Source organism: Cupressus sempervirens, chromosome 7, assembly GCF_028749045.1.
Source record: "Cupressus sempervirens isolate cs-2001-9-10 chromosome 7, ASM2874904v1, whole genome shotgun sequence".
Taxonomy (NCBI): Eukaryota; Viridiplantae; Streptophyta; class Pinopsida; order Cupressales; family Cupressaceae; genus Cupressus; species Cupressus sempervirens.
In genome coordinates, this window is record NC_143124.1 from 520,451,968 (window position 1) to 520,468,012 (window position 16,045).

Genomic DNA, 16,045 nt, shown 5'->3' on the forward strand with positions numbered 1-16,045 from the left:
CGTACATATATGTATGTATACATATATGTACGTACATATATGTAGGTACATATATGTATGTATACATATATGTACGTACACGTACATATATGTAGGTACATATATGTATGTATACATATATGTACGTACATATATGTACATACATATATGTACCTACATATATGTACGTACATATATGTATACATACATATATGTACGTACATATATGTATATATATATACATATACATATATGTATATGTATGTATATATACATATACATATATACATATATGTATATATGTATATGTATATATACATACATATACATATATGTATATGTATATATACATACATATACATATATGTATATGTATATATATATATATATATCAAGATCAAATCTAAGGTATGAATGCATTGTATCCGCTCTGAATTTATCTATTTGTTCCTTATAAGAAAATTCATTCGTAACATTTAAACCCTAGCCCAATACATTTCTCGGATCTACTGAAGAGAGTTATATGCATGTGGTGTCTTAATTTCCATACAAAAAATTAAATATTCACAATTGGAAATGCATACAACTGAAACATTCATTTCAAGAATCCCTTAGAAAGAATTTAGAAAACACGAAGAAGACAGGAAGTGCAAGAATCAAAATATCATATACAAAATCACGAGTGTCTACTTGGACACTGATGCCAATTCACTTCTCCTCAGAATCTGCAGAGCAAGCTCCTTCCTTCTCCAACATAATGGTAAAAGCACGAGCCTCTCATCTAAGAGGTCTTGGGTCCAAATCTACTTGAACTTAACACAAAATAATAATTAATTTCAACCAATAATATTAAATAAATAAATAACATAGACTTCGGTCCATTACCTATTAAGAAAAAACTTTAAGTCATATTAAATATTTAATTCACATATAATATAAGACTGATTCAATTAATAAATTCATTTATAAAAAAAATAAATTTAGTTTCTAAATAATATAATATAATTAAATTTTACACCAATTAAACTAAATTATAAATAAAATTACACATAGAATAAATAGAAATCAATTAATCACTTAACTTTCAATTAAAATACTAAATAATTTTTTAAAGTAAATATAGAGAGAGGGGTTTACATGGCCGCCACTCCCATTTTCTCCTTATTTATAAGGTTAGAGATTAATAATGAAATTTAGGAGGGAGTTGGGGTCAACACACTAAAGAATTGGGCCTGCAATTTCTTAAGTCATACCTTTTAATATAATTTCATATTATTATTTTTAATTATTTTTTTTCTAATAGATAAATTAAATTTCTTTTATTTATTTATTTAGGTGTATATTTTTTGGAAACAAATAATTATTATATATATTTTTCCAAAATGACTTCTCATAAATAAATACTATTTAATTTATATATTTCCTTGTTATAATTTGTCTAAAACAAATAATAATTTTTCTCTTTTCAAATAAATAATGACTTATATATTTATTTAATTTTTTAATAAATGTATACAAATATTTTCTTAAAATAGGTATTTGTACTTTCTAAACTTTAATTGCATAATAATACTCAAATTGATATGTGATCTTAAATTTGGTTTAAATTCAATTATTTTATCTAGATTTTTATTCGAACCATATTTGAATAAATTTTTACAATACTCAATTGCTTGCATGAAAAAAATTCTTGAAGCAAGGCCTAGGATTTTAAAGACCTAAAGTTTTTATAACTTTGATTCAAATCTAGTTTTCTCTAAAATGAATTCTACACAAGAATATAGTAAATATCCTTCTTCTAATTTCTCAAAAATATTATAACCTAGAAGTAATTTTTTCTTTTAAATCTCACAAACAAAACCATTCATAAATTTTACCAATCACTGCAACACAATCTAACAGACATGAACAAGACAATCATTTTAAAGGAAAGGTCTGCAAGGTTCTCAAACCCTACCTCAAATCCACCAACAAAATTTCCAAGATAACGTAAGCCCAAAATATGTGCAAGCTTGAATTTACTCTTTGACTTTAATGTTGAATCACCATAAACCTGTTTAGCGACTCTCAAAGAGGTTGCTTAAAACTTATGTCTAAACATGTTAATTATCATTCTCCTTCGTGGCTTCCCTAACTGTCTCCCTCTAAAAGATCAAAATAACAATAATAAAGGAAACCTAGCCTTCTAGGGTTTCTAGCATGCAAACCTATAAGGAAACTCAACTTAAAATTAAATAGTTTAATTTATTAAATCTTACATGCACATTGAAAGCACTTTTTAAATTAAAATATTATTTTCTTTTCTTTTATCCACTTTATTTAATTGTGCAAAGCACTTTTAAAAGCACAATTTATTATTTTAATTAATAATAATGATTAAAGCCCACTATGGATGTAAAACTCTAAATCTAGCATTATTAATTCAATAATTATAGTAAGTCAATATTCACTCTTTAATATTTTAATTCTCTTTATCCAATTTTATAAATTAGACTTTAAATCAAATATTTTAAATTAAAGCACATATCTAATTAATTAAATATCATCATATTTTAATAATGTCTTCGCAATATCATACGATTAATCTAAGTTTCATAATTTATCTCATTTACCAAGTAAATCAAATAGTCAAATCCACATAAAAGCAACATAACCAAACCTGGTTGAAGTCAAAATCAAACAACACATGTAAATAAAAAATCATGCAAATTTTCAAAAGGGTAAGTAGTCATGTAGTGCTTGCCCTAGTTTACATTTTTCTAGTTACATTGTTGCTATCATTGCCAAACTCTGTTAGGCCTGTTTTATGTTGATGGTTAGTGGCATTGTTTTGAGACTATCAGATATTGTGTTACAGACTTAGTTGATATATGATGAGATTACTTAGACTCTACATTTCATGTATGCATGATGATTATTACATTATTCTCAATTATTGATGATGTTTAGCTAATTGGATTATTATATCTGTTGTCTTATGGATACTTACCCCATACCGCATGTGTATGTTGTGCGTGTTTGTTTCTCTTTATGTTTGGCATTTCTGATGTGGTTAAGGAAGGGAGTCGTAGTCACCTGCTAGTCGAAATCTACACGATGAACCACTTCCTACCATTGCCTATTTAACTTAGCATATATATATATATATATATATATATATATATATATATATATATATATATATATATATATATATATATATATATATATATATATATATATATATATATATATATATATATATATATAGTATGTACATGCATGGATTTTATGTAGGTTGCAGGTACCGGGTATCGACTTCCCTGAATTGCCAGGATGAGCGTACCCTATTGCACTATCTCAATGGTAAGAGAGGGGAGATAAATTCTCAAGTCCAAATCCTAAACACTTAAACCATTTGTTCTAAAGACGTAGGACAAGTATCTGAGATGTTTTACTTATCGAATGCGTCGGATGACGTAGTTCGTGATTTTAACCCCTTAGACTGATTTTGTATGGATTGTTCTATGATGAGTTTTCATATTTTATTTTGGAGGTCTTTAGTGAATTTTCTATTAATTAAGTCTAAAATTAAAAGATTTAATTATTTTGGGAAAAATTAATATAATGTTATGATATTTTGATATTTTGATTTTAATTAATTAAATTGGAAATTAATTGAGTAAAATAATTAAATAAAAGAAATTAATAATTAATAATAATAAAAATAATAATAATAAATAATAATAATAATAATAATAATGATAAAAGAATTAAAATAAAAGTTATGTCTACCTAGGAGTAAGCGCACCTCTTGAATGCACGTGTGTCTACAACACAGGAGTTAGGGCACAATTAAGCACATGGTGTCTACAACCTTGTGACTCATCTAGAAGGTTGGAATAGGCTTGTGCTTAGTTGTCAATGCTTATCTTATCTTCTGGTTGGTTCTAGAGACATTCTAGGTGCTTCTTGAATCTTCTTTAAATTCTCAAGGTTTGTCCATCACATAGATTTAATACATTCCCCATTAGAGTCACTATTTTGTTGGTGTTTGAAAACATTGTAGGTTTCCAATTACCCCGATGAGAATATGACACATCTAGGGGTAGCTAACTCCCATCTTCAACACAACATTTCAGACACTGGGCCAACTATAAGGCTTGACCCTTCTTCACTTCAGGCTCTACAAGACCTAGGTGGGTGGACCTTGAGGTTCTGATGTATGGTACCAGTGCAATTTAAACATAGATCTGAACCTAATTACTACAGATGAAAACCCCTATATCTCCTAATAACTCATGTAATAACACAAATCTACAGTAGCAAATTGAAAATCTATGACATTCATAAGCCAAGTGAGGGCATTCTATTGTAGCTCTTCAACACAAAAGGGGAAAAGCATTTGATTAATGATGTTAATTCAACAAAACCTCAGATATTTAGCAACATAAACAAGTAATCCTATAATTGATCATTGCCTTAACCATTGGGCAATTCCATGAATCAAATACATACATATGGATATCTGATACTTATTTATATATTCAAATATCTTATCTATCCATTCACCTTATGAACAAACATCCACGTTCAATTTAAATCCCATTACATGATATCCCCATCAGTAAACTTGCAACCCTGTTGATTTCCCTAAAGCATTTACATAACCCCTTGAGTTATAAGCAACAATGAAATAACATACAACCATAAGGGACTACAACTATGGCCTAGGCTCTTTGTTCAAAGATCGTAAAACATTGAAGCTCACTGAGAAAGGAGACAAGATTTAAAATGAAACTCAACCTGCTGTTCTTTGCATTAATTTCCTTGAAATAATAGATTCATATGCATGAAATGAAAACATAAAACACCTAATGGATCTGACTCGTTGTATTATCCTTCCTACTGCTGTTCATACAACAGAATTATGCTGAATGAATGGTGTCACAGTCAAGGAAATATGTCACAAACTAGAACCAATGGTCTCACAGTGAAAAATTGGAACCCCTAATGGTATCATAGCAATGAGCTTTTTCTTTCCAAAAACTAGAACCAATACAATTACAAAGAATGAGAATGATATAGAGGAAGGGATTCCAAGATCTGCTCTGCATTTTACGTGTGTCCACTTTAAATTCCCTCTCTTTGCCATGAAAAGACTCTCTCTAATCTCTCTCTTCAATGGGTGAATCAAATCCTTGATCATTTTACCTCTCAAAGGCATCAAATATTTCAAAAAATTGATGAGAATTGTAACTAATTTTGATATCAAAGTGAATTCAAAGTAAAAGTGAAAAATCAGTTGAATAAGACCTTTAGAAACCAAGAAAACCTCTTAAAATCAATTTTCTTCACATTCACACCTCAAAAAGCCTTTATATCTATTTTCTAACCAATTCTGATGATCAATGATGAAAAACACCCATTCTATTGAGAATGCCCTAGAAATCACAAATTGGCTTATAACACAAATTGGTGAGCACATGTGCAAAAACTGACCTTAGAAATGGAAAATTTAGATCTTCTTGATTCTGGTGGTATATTGGAGTGCCCATTTCGGATAAAAATAGCCCTAGTTATGCCCATTTGAAATTCTAGCCTCTGTCTCATGGCTTCCATAGCATTATGCAAATATACATATATACATATATGTATATATGTATATGTATATATACATACATATACATATATGTATATGTATATATACATACATATACATATATGTATATGTATATATATATATATATATATATATATATATATATCAAGATCAAATCTAAGGTATGAATGCATTGTATCCGCTCTGAATTTATCTATTTGTTCCTTATAAGAAAATTCATTCGTAACATTTAAACCCTAGCCCAATACATTTCTCGGATCTACTGAAGAGATTTATATGCATGTGGTGTCTTAATTTCCATACAAAAAATTAAATATTCACAATTGGAAATGCATACAACTGAAACATTCATTTCAAGAATCCCTTAGAAAGAATTTAGAAAACACGAAGAAGACAGGAAGTGCAAGAATCAAAATATCATATACAAAATCACGAGTGTCTACTTGGACACTGATGCCAATTCACTTCTCCTCAGAATCTGCAGAGCAAGCTCCTTCCTTCTCCAACATTCACGAATCCACCCAAACATGCTTCCCGAGCTTCTAGGAGTGCATGAATGTAAGGACCTCTCAAGAAGCACCTAGAATGTCTCTAGAACCAACCAGAAGATAAGATAAGCATTGACAACTAAGCACAAGCCTATTCCAACCTTCTAGATGAGTCACAAGGTTGTAGACACCATGTGCTTAATTGTGCCCTAACTCCTGTGTTGTAGACACACGTGCATTCAAGAGGTGCGCTTACTCCTAGGTAGACATAACTTTTATTTTAATTCTTTTATCATTATTATTATTATTATTATTATTTATTATTATTATTTTTATTATTATTAATTATTAATTTCTTTTATTTAATTATTTTACTCAATTAATTTCCAATTTAATTAATTAAAATCAAAATATCAAAATATCATAACATTATATTAATTTTTCCCAAAATAATTAAATCTTTTAATTTTAGACTTAATTAATAGAAAATTCACTAAAGACCTCCAAAATAAAATATGAAAACTCATCATAGAACAATCCATACAAAATCAGTCTAAGGGGTTAAAATCACGAACTACGTCATCCGACGCATTCGATAAGTAAAACATCTCAGATACTTGTCCTACGTCTTTAGAACAAATGGTTTAAGTGTTTAGGATTTGGACTTGAGAATTTATCTCCCCTCTCTTACCATTGAGATAGTGCAATAGGGTACGCTCATCCTGGCAATTCAGGGAAGTCGATACCCGGTACCTGCAACCTACATAAAATCCATGCATGTACATACTATATATATATATATATATATATATGCTAAGCTAAATAGGCAATGGTAGGAAGTGGTTCATCGTGTAGATTTCGACTAGCAGGTGACTACGACTCCCTTCCTTAACCACATCAGAAATGCCAAACATAAAGAGAAACAAACACGCACAACATACACATGCGGTATGGGGTAAGTATCCATAAGACAACAGATATAATAATCCAATTAGCTAAACATCATCAATAATTGAGAATAATGTAATAATCATCATGCATACATGAAATGTAGAGTCTAAGTAATCTCATCATATATCAACTAAGTCTGTAACACAATATCTGATAGTCTCAAAACAATGCCACTAACCATCAACATAAAACAGGCCTAACAGAGTTTGGCAATGATAGCAACAATGTAACTAGAAAAATGTAAACTAGGGCAAGCACTACATGACTACCTACCCTTTTGAAAATTTGCATGATTTTTTATTTACATGTGTTGTTTGATTTTGACTTCAACCAGGTTTGGTTATGTTGCTTTTATGTGGATTTGACTATTTGATTTACTTGGTAAATGAGATAAATTATGAAACTTAGATTAATCGTATGATATTGCGAAGACATTATTAAAATATGATGATATTTAATTAATTAGATATGTGCTTTAATTTAAAATATTTGATTTAAAGTCTAATTTATAAAATTGGATAAAGAGAATTAAAATATTAAAGAGTGAATATTGATTTACTATAATTATTGAATTAATAATGCTAGATTTAGAGTTTTACATCCATAGTGGGCTTTAATCATTATTATTAATTAAAATAATAAATTGTGCTTTTAAAAGTGCTTTGCACAATTAAATAAAGTGGATAAAAGAAAAGAAAATAATATTTTAATTTAAAAAGTGCTTTCAATGTGCATGTAAGATTTAATAAATTAAACTATTTAATTTTAAGTTGAGTTTCCTTATAGGTTTGCATGCTAGAAACCCTAGAAGGCTAGGTTTCCTTTATTATTGTTATTTTGATCTTTTAGAGGGAGACAGTTAGGGAAGCCACGAAGGAGAATGATAATTAACATGTTTAGACATAAGTTTTAAGCAACCTCTTTGAGAGTCGCTAAACAGGTTTATGGTGATTCAACATTAAAGTCAAAGAGTAAATTCAAGCTTGCACATATTTTGGGCTTACGTTATCTTGGAAATTTTGTTGGTGGATTTGAGGTAGGGTTTGAGAACCTTGCAGACCTTTCCTTTAAAATGATTGTCTTGTTCATGTCTGTTAGATTGTGTTGCAGTGATTGGTAAAATTTATGAATGGTTTTGTTTGTGAGATTTAAAAGAAAAAATTACTTCTAGGTTATAATATTTTTGAGAAATTAGAAGAAGGATATTTACTATATTCTTGTGTAGAATTCATTTTAGAGAAAACTAGATTTGAATCAAAGTTATAAAAACTTTAGGTCTTTAAAATCCTAGGCCTTGCTTCAAGAATTTTTTTCATGCAAGCAATTGAGTATTGTAAAAATTTATTCAAATATGGTTCGAATAAAAATCTAGATAAAATAATTGAATTTAAACCAAATTTAAGATCACATATCAATTTGAGTATTATTATGCAATTAAAGTTTAGAAAGTACAAATACCTATTTTAAGAAAATATTTGTATACATTTATTAAAAAATTAAATAAATATATAAGTCATTATTTATTTGAAAAGAGAAAAATTATTATTTGTTTTAGACAAATTATAACAAGGAAATATATAAATTAAATAGTATTTATTTATGAGAAGTCATTTTGGAAAAATATATATAATAATTATTTGTTTCCAAAAAATATACACCTAAATAAATAAATAAAAGAAATTTAATTTATCTATTAGAAAAAAAATAATTAAAAATAATAATATGAAATTATATTAAAAGGTATGACTTAAGAAATTGCAGGCCCAATTCTTTAGTGTGTTGACCCCAACTCCCTCCTAAATTTCATTATTAATCTCTAACCTTATAAATAAGGAGAAAATGGGAGTGGCGGCCATGTAAACCCCTCTCTCTATATTTACTTTAAAAAATTATTTAGTATTTTAATTGAAAGTTAAGTGATTAATTGATTTCTATTTATTCTATGTGTAATTTTATTTATAATTTAGTTTAATTGGTGTAAAATTTAATTATATTATATTATTTAGAAACTAAATTTATTTTTTTTATAAATGAATTTATTAATTGAATCAGTCTTATATTATATGTGAATTAAATATTTAATATGACTTAAAGTTTTTTCTTAATAGGTAATGGACCGAAGTCTATGTTATTTATTTATTTAATATTATTGGTTGAAATTAATTATTATTTTGTGTTAAGTTCAAGTAGATTTGGACCCAAGACCTCTTAGATGAGAGGCTCGTGCTTTTACCATTATGTTGAAGGCTCTTGCCTAGATTTAATGTTAAATTTAAATTTAAGTAAACTTATACTTAAATATTTATGATTTAATTTAATTTTAACTTATTTTATAATAATTTAATTATAATTTAGCTTAAAGTTAAAATATGAATGGTTTAAGATTTATTTTATAAGTGGATTAATTATAATTTAATGAGATCAAGTGATAGATTAGTTTAGGATTATAATTAAATATTATTTGACGAACTATTATTATTATTATTTCTTTGTGCAGTTTTGTTGTATTTTCTTTTGTATGGTATTATGGGGGTTTTATATTTGGCCAATTAGTATTATACACCAGAGGTTGTGTGACTCTTTTTCTATGTGAAATTATATAACCATTTTTATGTCTTGATTAGTCTGTGTATGGCTTGGACTATAAGTGTGGGTAATCCTACTTGTTTTGATCCTTGTGTCTTTTAACAAAAAGAGGCAATGACCATTATTTTTGTTAAGTCTAATTTACTTGGTCACCTTAAGTTATCATTTATGTTACTCTATATTTTTTATGGTTGTGTTGTGAAATATTTTATTTTATAATTTGAATAGTTACTTTAATGTGTGATGTACTATATTATGGAGGTGCATGTTATTCAAATTGGTTTATCATTTTTTTCGTGATTATGAGACTTTATGGATTGTTACTATGATTATTAGATATCCATTATGGGATGGATGATTCTTTTAGATGTTATATTGAGATGGACAATGAATCTTTCTATGGATATGATATTCTTTCCTATGCTCCATTATTTTTCTTTGGTAAGTTTCATGATCATGGTTTATGAGAATATTTTTTGTATTATTTGGATTATTTTGAATGGAGTGTTAGGGTAGGTTATCTAGGTGTATAAGGGGGAAGTGACTTGCAATGGAGGCTTGGGCCCTAAGTGGCTTCTATCGTAATTCATTGTAAGTAACTTAAAAAAGAAATTATACTACACACTAAATGGGGTAGCTTAAAAATAAAATAAAAATATTATGTATTTGTTTCTCATGTCTTGAGCACTAGTACAGGCTAGAATGGGAGTGCGAGCTAAATAGGCTTGATTTTGATCTTGCATAGTTACCTTCTTTTTCTAAAGAAAGGATTACTGATGTTGTATAGAATCACTAGGGGGGTGAAATCCAGAGAAACTACCAGGACAATCTTAGAGTTGACTCATGTGATGACATTTCTCCACATGCATTTTAGGTTTCCTATGTTTTTGTATTGGTTGCCTTTGAGATCATATTTTTGTATGATTAGTACTAGTTGAGATAAAGATCTTTTAGGTTTCCTTGACTAGGATTTTGTGTTGTTTGTGTTGTGGTTCGATATTTTTATATAGATCATATATAATCTCTCACGCACAGTGGTAGTGGCACCTGACTACATTACCATGAGGTTGGGAGGTAGTGACGTCTTACCATTTGGGTCCCCTAATAGATTGACATCGATGTTGGATATTCCATTAATGTAATTGTACTATTCTTATTCTTATCTTGGATACTTGTTATTTAGTTGGTGTATCTATGTACTCATTTATTTATGTATCTTGTATCTTGTATCTTGAGATCCTATAGGATGATCTATTGTATTATTTTACACTTGGATCTATTACTACATACCTTGCTACATGTGTAGCGAAAGTTTTTATTTAGATGTACTTCATTGTATTTATTTTACTTGTGTATTTTCTGATGACACTATGTATCTATTTTCATCATGGCTATGGACATGGTACTTAATACTTAAATTTAATCAATTAAACTTTCACAAATGTGACTCAACGTGAAGGAACCCTTAAGAAATGGATAATTGTGTTTGCATTACTTATATATATATATATATATATATATATATATATATATATATATATATATATATATATATATATATATATATATATATATATATATATATATATATATATATATATATATATATATATATATATATATATATATATATATTTGATAAGTAAGTTTTATATTTCTTCTACATGGTTATCTTGATGCTATATAAATTTTTACTTGGAAAAAATGTTCAGTAAAGTTTGTAGTGCATTAGATTATTTTCTCTTGCGTTCTTAAGCAAGGCATTACAAAAGGTTTCCATGGATTAGCACTTGGTAGGGTGATAATTAATAAAATGACACATAAGTGGTATATTTATTCCATACACATACATTAATCATATACATGTGCTTAATTGCACCATCATACAACACACCAAATAATTATTAATTTTACACAACACCCAACATAAGCACTAATGTTTATTTTTCCAAATTCATAGGGGGGTATAAAGTAAAGCCATACACTATCCACATTCAATCATAACTTCGAAAGACATAATTATTTCAGTTCTTCGTGACAATGTCACTACAAAATACATAGATCAATCTCACACTACAACATTTAGGGTCAAGTTACAACGACAATTTGTAATGGTGGTGTAATTTGTGGTCATTTTCATGTTTTTTTTGTAATCATCCCTAATGTCGTCACAATACCAACTTTGGCATTGTAATTGTGACGACACCAAGAGTATAAAAAAAAAAAAAAAAAAATACAACATAAATCATTCCCCATTCATTTTGATTGTGGAGAGTTGTGCACAAAAAAGGCTGGAGAGCTCCAAACAAGGGTGGAGAGTTGTGAACATTATCGTGCCCTTGTCAGTGGTGCATTTCATTTCTATGATCTCTGCATTTTGTTACCATGCCCTTGCTTTGCGATTTCATCGATGTGTATCTCTACATTTCATTGATGTGCCCTTGCTCTACGGTTTCATTGGTGTGCCCTTGTTCTATGATTTTTTTGCCATTTCATGCCCTTGTGATGCGATTTCATTATCATGCCATGCCCTTGCTCTGTGATTTCAATGTCGTATCCTAGCTCTACAATTTTCTTCAAGGGAGCTATGTAAATGTTTGTTTTTTTTTTCTTCTAAACATGTATCTCTTTGTATTTCCTTCTAAACATGTATATTTAGAGATCTTTTAAAAGGTGCTTATTACATCTTAGCATAATAGAAAATTTGATCTAGCTGCGCACGTATTCTAGAATCCAAATAATAAAATAATAAAACTCACTCAACCCATGCTAAGTGACTTACCTCAAGATCCTCCACAAAATAATGCAGACCACAAAAAATATGCAAAGTTTGCAAGAATTTTTACAAAAACATATCATAGTAATATTTTTAGAAAGAAACTAGGCATAACACAATTAAATGGGTCTAGTTGCTGATTAGTTGGTTTGATTACACATTCATATAGACCTATCATCAGATTAGGTATAAATAAACAAACAATTAGTTATTCTCAGCTAACAGGATCAAATACAGTTTTCCAAGAATTGCATATGCAAGGACTTGAAGAATAACTTCAGTGAAGATTTGAGTGTAAGGAGTTGAAGAAGCAAGTTCTACTTCTATGTAAATTCCATAATCATGAGGCTCATTCCCTTGTAGAAGCATTTTCCACAATGACATTACCTCTAAACCATGCATAGAATGTTGAAGTGGTTCCCAACCTTGAAACACTCTTATAAGCATTTGACACTTGGGATCATCGCATGGAGATTGTGCCAATACTTGAAACACTCTTATAAGAATTTGATATTTGGACTATAAATTCTCAAAGACACTTACAAATGATTACAATGTAATGGTACCTACTGCAACACTTTCCTGGATTCTATCTAGTGGCTCCCATAATATCCTCTATGTTGTCCAGCTATTGTTTTTGTCATGCAGTTTCTTTCTAAAGACGCTCCTTGTCCTTCTCTTTCTAAAGCCACTCTTTCTCCTTTTCTCTCATGCCTTAAATTTTGATTATCAAACTTTTGAATATATGCCTCTACCTTAAATCAACTTGACATTGTGTTGTAATTTTGGCATAGGTGTTTGATCATCAATAGCTTTCATTTCAGCTTTCAAGTTTTCAAGATTGGTCAACACCCTCACTTGTGGACCTCTCATGTCAACACTTTATGTATTGTTTCAACACCATATTCTTTATTCTAAGCTAACAGTTCTTCAGGTACATTGTAAAACTTTTTTTTTTGTTGAAAATTTGTAAACTCTTAGAAAGTGCATTGTTGTTTTCATGTATGTATGTATATATAATAATGAATAACAATAATGTTTTCATGTATGTCAAAATAATAACTAACATTACCATAGGATCATATAATAATGAAGTAATCAACCTAGCTAATCAATAACTAGACCAATTTAACTGGTGTTTCTAATGTGATAGTACCTATTGCAACACTTTCCTGGATTCTATCCAGTGGCTCCCATAATATTCTCTATGTTTTCAAGTTGTTGTTTCTGTTGTGCAGTCTCCTTCTAAAGCCGCTCCTTCTCCTTCTCTTTCTAAAGCCACTCCTTCTCCTTCACTCTCGTGCCTTAAATTTTGATTATCAAACTTTTGAATATTTGCCTCTACCGTATCTAAAATCAACTTCACAATGTGTTGTAACTCTGGCATAGGTGTTTGATCATCGATAGCTTTCATTTCAGCATTCAGGTTTTCAAGATTGGTCAACACCCTCACTTGTGGAGCTCTCATGTCAAGCACTTTTTGTACTATTTCAACACTACGTTCTTGCTTCTGAGCTAATAGTTCTTTAGGTGCATTTTCTTGTAAAACATTAATTTTCTTGAACAATTGTAAACTCTTAGAAAATGCATTGTTGTTTTCATGTATGTATGTATATATTTATGTATGTATCTATGTACATATATATATGTATGTGTGTATATATATGTATGTATGTATACATACAGAGAGATCTTTTGAATTGTGGATTATGGATTATAAACAAAAAATAAAATAAAACATGACATCAATCATTCCCCATTTGTTTTGATTGATTGTGGAGATTTGCGTGCAAAAGAGGGTGGAAAGCTCTGAATGAGGGTGAAGAGCTCTGAACATTGATGGAGATTAGTGGAGATCTCAGATTTTATTGTTATTCCCTTGTGATCACTGCATTTCATTGTTGTGTTGTGTCCTTGTGATCTTCGTTCCCTTGCTCTGCAATTTTCTTCAAGGGGAGAAGAGGTACCTATGTATATGTTTTTATTCCTTCTAAACATGTATCTCTTGTTCATATATAATAGCTTTGGTCAAATTCAAGGATAATTGATTATGATGATTGTATGCATATGTGCGTGTATGTCTATATATTAGTTCAGTACGTGAACTACTTTACATGCATACATACACACTTGCATAGTACTTGTGCTAAATTAAATTAATCATTCATGCCTTGAATTCACACAAGCAATTATCCTTGCATTTAATTAAAATTATTCATACCAAACTAAGTATGCAAAAATCTATACTTACAAATTATATTATCTCTTGGTGATTAAGTAAAGATATAGTGCATAATATCATCTAGGTAATGATTGGATGCATTCACATTAAGTCATAATAGGATCAAGCAGACAATCCATTTATGTTACTTCATACTTATTTATTAAACATTTTGTTTATCATAATCAAAAATACTAGAATTATATAGCTACAACTAGTACTCTTGTTTATTTTATTTTATCATATAAATTTAAGACTACTATTTTTCTTAAAACTAGACTGCATATTTGTTATCACTAAAACACAGATATAGATCTCTGATAGTTATCTTTTTTAATTTCAAGATCTTCATATCTGTTATCACTAAAACAAAAATATAGAACATTTAGGTGTATTTTGGTTCATAATAGTTCATGCACCACAAATCAAAATCAAAGTTCACATTTCAAAGGTCAAAGGTTTTGAACCTGTAAATAGTAATTCAAAGTGTTGGTTCATCAATCTAAATGTACACTTCAACAATTCAAGTTTGACGATTTCAAGTAGCCCATACCATTTCAGTAGACCAAGTCCAGTGATTTGTATCTAGCAATTTGATTAGATAGAAATTCAATATGGAGGAGGATATATTGGCATCACAAATGAATCATCCCGTATCTGTAAACAAAATCTAATCTTCTGTAAGTCTCTCTCCTCTAAAGACCCAATACATGGAGCCATTATCATCATGAGTAGACTCACTCTCGTTAGATGAATTCAATTGAAGCTATTCATACCAAACTAAGTATGCAGAAATCTATACTCACAGATTATATTATCTCTTGGTGATTGAGTAAAGATCAAATAAAGTTTTCCAAGGTGAAAAAATTGCATATGCAGATGTATGTATGTATGTATTTATGTCAATATGTATGTATATGTGTATATGTGTATCTCTACATCTTGTTGTCATGCCCTTGTGATCTTTGTATATGTATGTATGTATGTATGTATATACATATATATAAGTATGTATACATACATCCACACACATATGTGTGTCTATATGTGTATGTATGTATATAAATAGATCTCTCTCTCTCTCTCTCTCTCTCTCTCTCTCTCTATATATATATATATATATATATATATACACATCGGCACACACATATGAGGGGAAATATAAAGAGATACATGTGTAGAAGGAAAAGAAAAGAACAGTTATACAAGTACCTCTTCTCCCTTTGAAGAAAATCACAGATCACTACTATATTTGAGCCCAAATACACCACAAATTACATCGTTGTTGCAAATTGCCATCATAATTTGACCTCAAATATTGTAGTGTAAAGGGCACATAGATCATAAGGGGACAACATAGAAAAAAAATTGTAGAGAAATGGCACAAACATCACAAAGGCATGACAACAAAATGTAGAGATCACTAAGGTATGACAATGAAA